The sequence below is a fragment of the Triticum aestivum genome, chromosome 5B (genome assembly GCF_018294505.1).
Source record: "Triticum aestivum cultivar Chinese Spring chromosome 5B, IWGSC CS RefSeq v2.1, whole genome shotgun sequence".
NCBI classification, from domain to species: Eukaryota; Viridiplantae; Streptophyta; class Magnoliopsida; order Poales; family Poaceae; genus Triticum; species Triticum aestivum.
In genome coordinates, this window is record NC_057807.1 from 541,861,071 (window position 1) to 541,867,070 (window position 6,000).

Sequence of the window (6,000 nt, forward strand, 5' to 3'; positions counted from 1 at the left end):
CCGAAGCTTTCGAGAAGGTATTCGGTCGTGATCATCGGACTACATTGTTCAAGGATGTTAGTCTCGCGGATGAAGCCGTGGTAGATGGTGGCCAATGTATATCTATTGGGGTTAGGCCAAGCTCTCACCATGATTTGGGAGATGATAAGAACCGGATTGCAAAAGGGTCTAAGTTCGAAACCTTCTTGGAATTGAAGATGTGGCTCGACAACTACTCGGTTACGCATTATCGTCCACACAAGGTGGTGCACTCGGACGTCAATGTGCGCTACACGGTTGCATGTGCATGTGAAGATGAAATATGTCTGTGGATTGTGCGTGCAAGACCATGGAAAGGAGGTCCCACTTGGCACGTAGTGAGTTGTGTGCCAACTCACATGTGCCAAGGCAAAAGGGTGGATGGCAAGATTGTGTCCCAAGACCACAAACAACTCACGTCCGAGTTCATCGCTTACAGGCTCTCCAACTCAATATCCACACTTCCAACAATGAGCGTCCAACATGTCATTGACCTTGTGAAAGCCATCTTTCATTACAAGGTGAAGTACGGCAAGGCATGGAAGGCGAAGCAAGCCGCATTTAAGATGTTGTATGGTACTTGGGAGGAAGCATACAACCGAATCCCTAGGTTGTTGTTAGCCATGGCCGCGACAAACCCGGGCATGTTTCATGTGGTCGAGCCTCATGGGCACCAAACAACGGTTCATGAAGGAAGGAAAGTCTGAGTATTTGGCTGTGCATTTTGGGCGTTTGAGCAATGCATGAGGGCTTTCGAACACTGTAGGCCGGTCATCGCCATTGATGGCACGTTCTTGACCGGACAATACAAGGGCACCTTGTTGGTCGCGATAGCAAGTGATGCCAATAACCGGGTGTTGCCATTGGCATTTGCTTTGGTTGAGGTGGAGAACAATGACAACTGGGAGTGGTTTTTGCGTCTTTTGAGGATGAAGGTATTACCCGCTCAGAGGGAAATTTGTGTCATATCGGATCGGAATCAAGGTATTCTTAACGCGGTGGAGATTGACATTCCCGGGCATGCTCCGTTGCACCATCGATGGTGCATGAGGCACTTTTGTTCGAACTTCTATAGGGAATGTGGCCTTAAGGAGTTGGCCGATGATCTTCAAGATTGTTGTCTCGCTTTCTCCGACAAGCGCTTCACCACTTTGTACAACAAATTGCTTGCACACAAAAAACTTGATCCCGGGGGTCAAGACTTTCTCAATAGGCACATTCAATACCGGAACAAGTGGGCACGTGCTTTTGATGAAGATGGCTGGAGATACGGTCAAATGACAAGCAATATGGCCGAATGCTTCAATAGGGTGCTCAAAGGTGCACGTGGATTACCCGTGACGGCAATAGTTCAATACACATTTGACAAGATGAATGCATACTTTCTAAAGTACTCGATGGAAACGGATGCACAGATAGTGGGTGAGAACTCGCGCAAGTACAAGTACAAGTTCCCACCCAAGGTTGATGAATGGTTGGTATTTCAATCACGGAAGGCGGACTCAGAAGAAGCTATATTATATGACAACGAAGAGTGGAAGTACGAAGTGAAAGAGCCAGGAGGAACCATAAATGATGGCCGCCAACATGGAGGTCGTGCTTTCAAGGTGTTGTTAACACAATGTGATTGCTCTTGCAGGAGACCATTGTTGCTTCATCTTCCATGCTCACACTTGTATACCGCTAGTCGCGTTAAGAATGTGGACATCAATCACCCACGCACCGTGAGGGAGTCAGAGTTCTCAATCATGACGGTCAAGAAAACATGGGCTCCCCGCTTTCACCCATATCTTGACCAATCACAATGACCGGAGTACCATGGTGTTCAACTATGGCCGGATCCGGAGTTGAAGGTTGTTAAATGGGGTAGACGTAAGACAAAGCGTCTTAGAGGCGACATGGACGGATGGGGCCATGGTGGCCGCCGTGAAGCGGGCAACAACCAATTCCAAGAGCCTCGTGAGAGCTCCCGTTGTGGGGAGTGCAAAGGTCATGGCCACAACAAAAGAAAATGTATGAAACCAAGGAAAAGGTCCAAGAAAAATGATGCAAGCACAAGCCAACAAGGAGCTACAGAAGGAAGCCAACCAAGTGGTAGCCAACAAGTGCCAAGGCAACCAAGTGGTAGCTAACAAGTGCCAAGCCAACCAAGTGTTAGCCAAAGAGGATCTAGGCAACAAAGAGGTCGGCAACTAGGACTTACAAGAGGCCGTGGTGGTGGTAGAGCTCGTGGTGGTGGTGTAGGCCGTGGTGGTGGTAGAGCTCGTGGTGGTGGTCTTGGCCGTGGTGATGGTCTTGGCCGTGGTGATGGTCTTGGCCTTGGTGGTGGACTTGGCCGTGGTGATGGACATGGACAAGGTCGTTATAGAGGAATGTTTGGATACCTCGATGGACCATTTTCGTATGTTGCTCACTAACTATAATGTTTCATATGTTCTTATTTTTCATATGTTCTTCTTGCACATGTTCTTCCATTTGTTTTTATTGTCTTTACTGACCATTATGTTTCACTCATTGTAGGTATGGCGGCTTCCCAACCCAACAAACCAACAATGAAGGAGGATGGCCAAGATGAGATGGCGGGATGGTGGGAGAAGGCTGCGAAGAAGCTTAGAGATGAGGATGAAGCCGCACTAAAGAAGAAGAAGGAAGAGGAGCTTGAGAAGGAGAGGAAGGAAACAGAGAGAGCGACACGTGCGATGTGGGCTAGGGACCAAGCTTCGGTGAGGAAATGTGAGGAGGCACAGAAGAAGCGTCAAAAGGATTTTTAAGAAAGAACCATGAAACTTTGGGCATTCGCAGCTGAAAAAGAGGAGAGGAAGAACAAGATATTCATGGAGAGGGTGGTTAAGGAGGCTCACCTCATAAGGAAAAGGGAGAAGGAAGAGGAAGAAGAGAGGAAGAAGAAGAAGGGAAAGGGGCCTTGCTCTACACAATAGAGCTATGTCATCTTCAGCTTCAACTTGCTTGTGGACGATGATCGTGTTATCCTCTAAAATATGCTCTTCGATTTGGTTGTGAACTACTATGTGTAATGGCCTACTATGCCTCCTCCTCGATTTGGTTGTGAACTACTATGTGTCGTGAAGTACTATGTATTTCCTCCTAAATTTGGTTGTATGAACTACTCCTCAAGTTGAAGTACTATGTGTTATGAACTACTATGTGTCGTGAATTACTTTGTGCATATGTTGTCTTCATAGTTCTTTGCTTGCTATGTATCAATACTACTTCACATCATCTTACTATGTGGGCATATGCAAAAAAATTACTAAGTCCCAGTGCAGCGCCTAGCATATGGGCGTTGCACTGTCTAGTGTGGCGCCTGCATGCTAGGCATTGCACAGGTCTGTAGCTATCCAGAGAGCAACATAAGTATTGCACGTTACAGACCTGTGTGGCGCCTAGCACGCAGGCACCACACTGGACAGTGTAGCGCCTAGCACGTGGGCGCTGCACTATCCAGTGTGGCGCTTGCATGCTAGGCGTTGCACAGGTCTGTAGCTATCCAGAGAACAACAGAAGTATTGCAAGTTACAAACCTGTGTGGCGCCTAGCGTGCAGGCGCCACACTGGACAGTGCAGCACCTTGCACGTGGGCATTGCACTATCCAGTGTGGCGCCTGAAGGCTAGGCGTTGCACAGGTATGTAACTTGCAAACACTTATGTTGCTCTCTGGATAGCTATAGACATGTGTAGCGCCTAGCAAGCAGGCGCCACACTGGACAGTGCAACGCCTGCAAGCTAGGCGCTGCACTGTCTAGTGTGGCGCCTGCAGGCTAGGCGCCACACATTTCTGTAGCTATCCAGAGAGCAACAGAAGTGTTTGCAAGTTACAGACCTGTGTGGCGCCTAGCCTGCAGGCGCCACACTGGATAGTGCAGCGCCTAGTAGTTAGGCATTGCACTATCCAGTGTGGCGCCTTCCAGCTAGGCGCCACATAGATCTGTAGCTATCCCTGGTCACTTGTTGCTCTATGTTACCCTGCATAATTTTGCTCAAACTTGGTCATTTTAAGTCATAGATAGTTGTATCACATAATAAACAGTAATTTCAACATTACTATGAGCTAAGTTCAACATAGTGTGACCATTACGACAAGTTCGACATAGTGTGACCATCACGTTCAAGTTCAACATTAATAACAGCTTCAGGTTCAACATTACCTAGAGTGACCATCACGACAAATTCAACATAGAGTTCAACATAGAGCTACAACCAACATAGAGCTAGTTCCTTGAGCTACAACCTAGATCTTCTTCACCCCCTCTTGACAATGACTAGGACGATGACTAGTTCCTTGAGCGCTTGTTGGCTCCTCCCCCCCTCTTGACGGAGATCTTCTTCACCTTCCTAGGAAGAGGAACCCGCGCCGGCTCCGACACCGGCTCCGTCGCCTCCACGCCATCCACATCGTCCTCCAAATAGTCATCCAAAGCCGCCATCCGCGAGGTGCCGACCGTCCTTTTGCCTCTTTGGGTGAAGTCTTCAGGTGTGTATTTGTTGATTCCCTTCCTAGGCTTTAACTGGTATGCAGACCGAACCTGGTATGTCTCCTCATCAGCAACCTATGCATCGACAAAAGATAGTTGAGAGACTGTGTGTGAGGATATAGTATGCAATGCATCAACAATTGGATATATGCTCATGCCATACCTCTTGGGTGATCACACCCACATCCTCATCCTTCAAAGGGTCACCATGGCCCTGGCCCGAAGTAGGATCTGATGGTGTCGCCGACCTAGACCATTCTGGTGATACATACTCCGGGTCACGACAACCGAAAAGGTTTGATAGCTGCCTTAACTTTTGGCCCTGGCGCTGCAACATGTACAAGTGAATGAGACATCGAACGTAGCAAAACATGTAAGTGCTAGTTTGAAGGAGATGTGAACCTTAATGAATGCTCGAAGTGCACCTTCCCCATCGCTTTTGCCAACCGGGGTTGTTTCCAGAATAGTCTCGGTCTCATCAGCTGCTTTCTTGATTTGGGCACGCTATGAACAGAAACGGTATTAACGTGTTAGACAAGCGAAAATGAGAATAGTGCGAATGGAAAAGCAAAAAGGCCAAATACCACAAAGTTCATCATTGGCCCCGCAGGGATCACTGAGTTGCCTTTCCTGACTAATGTGTTGTACTGGTGCTGGGATAGCTCATCAAAAACGGTCGGTTCTTCCAAGATCTCATCAGCATACACCGGCTTGCATACCTCCACACGGGTACTTTCAAGAAACCATGAGAGATAGTTGTTGAACGCGATCGGACAGTGCTCACGAAGCTGGGCTTGTTTTCCAACCCTAGCTTGCTCCACACTAAGCGCGAACTGTACGACATACTTCCTGTGATGCTTGACCCAATCGTTGATCTTCCGCTGCTTTTTCCTATCCAACCTGCAAGTTAGAAACAGAATATTACCACCATTGAAACCGCCGAGAAGCCGTTAAGTGCTAGTTAGAAACAAAAACTTACCCGTGCAGCACCTTGTCCGGGTCCTCCCACTCCAGCGGAAATGACTGAAACAAACCAAACTGGCGGAACACCCGATGTGTCAGGTGAAGCTCAACCGCCCAGTTGCATATAAGTGGGCACCGCATATGCCAGAGATCCCTATCCCTAGTGCACATCGGATTCAGACTGAACTCTATAGGGTTACCAACACTCTCTCCTTTTCCATACGGCTCCCATTCCACCTGCAAAATGGGATAGAATGCAAAATTGATATCGAGTTATGATAGAAGCATGATAATCACTTATGCAATGTCCATTCACCTGCTCAGGCGTGATCGCGTCCAGCTCGCTCTTGTACAACTTGTACATGACCGACGGATCATCCGTCGTCTCATTTAACACATCCCACTTGTAACCCCAAGTGGGGCGCCGTAGTGGGTCATGTTTGTCGTCCCAATCCTCGTACTTCACGATCTTCGGTCGTCCAACCGGCAAACGCTCCCAGCTCCATATGGAAAGTGCGAGCATAC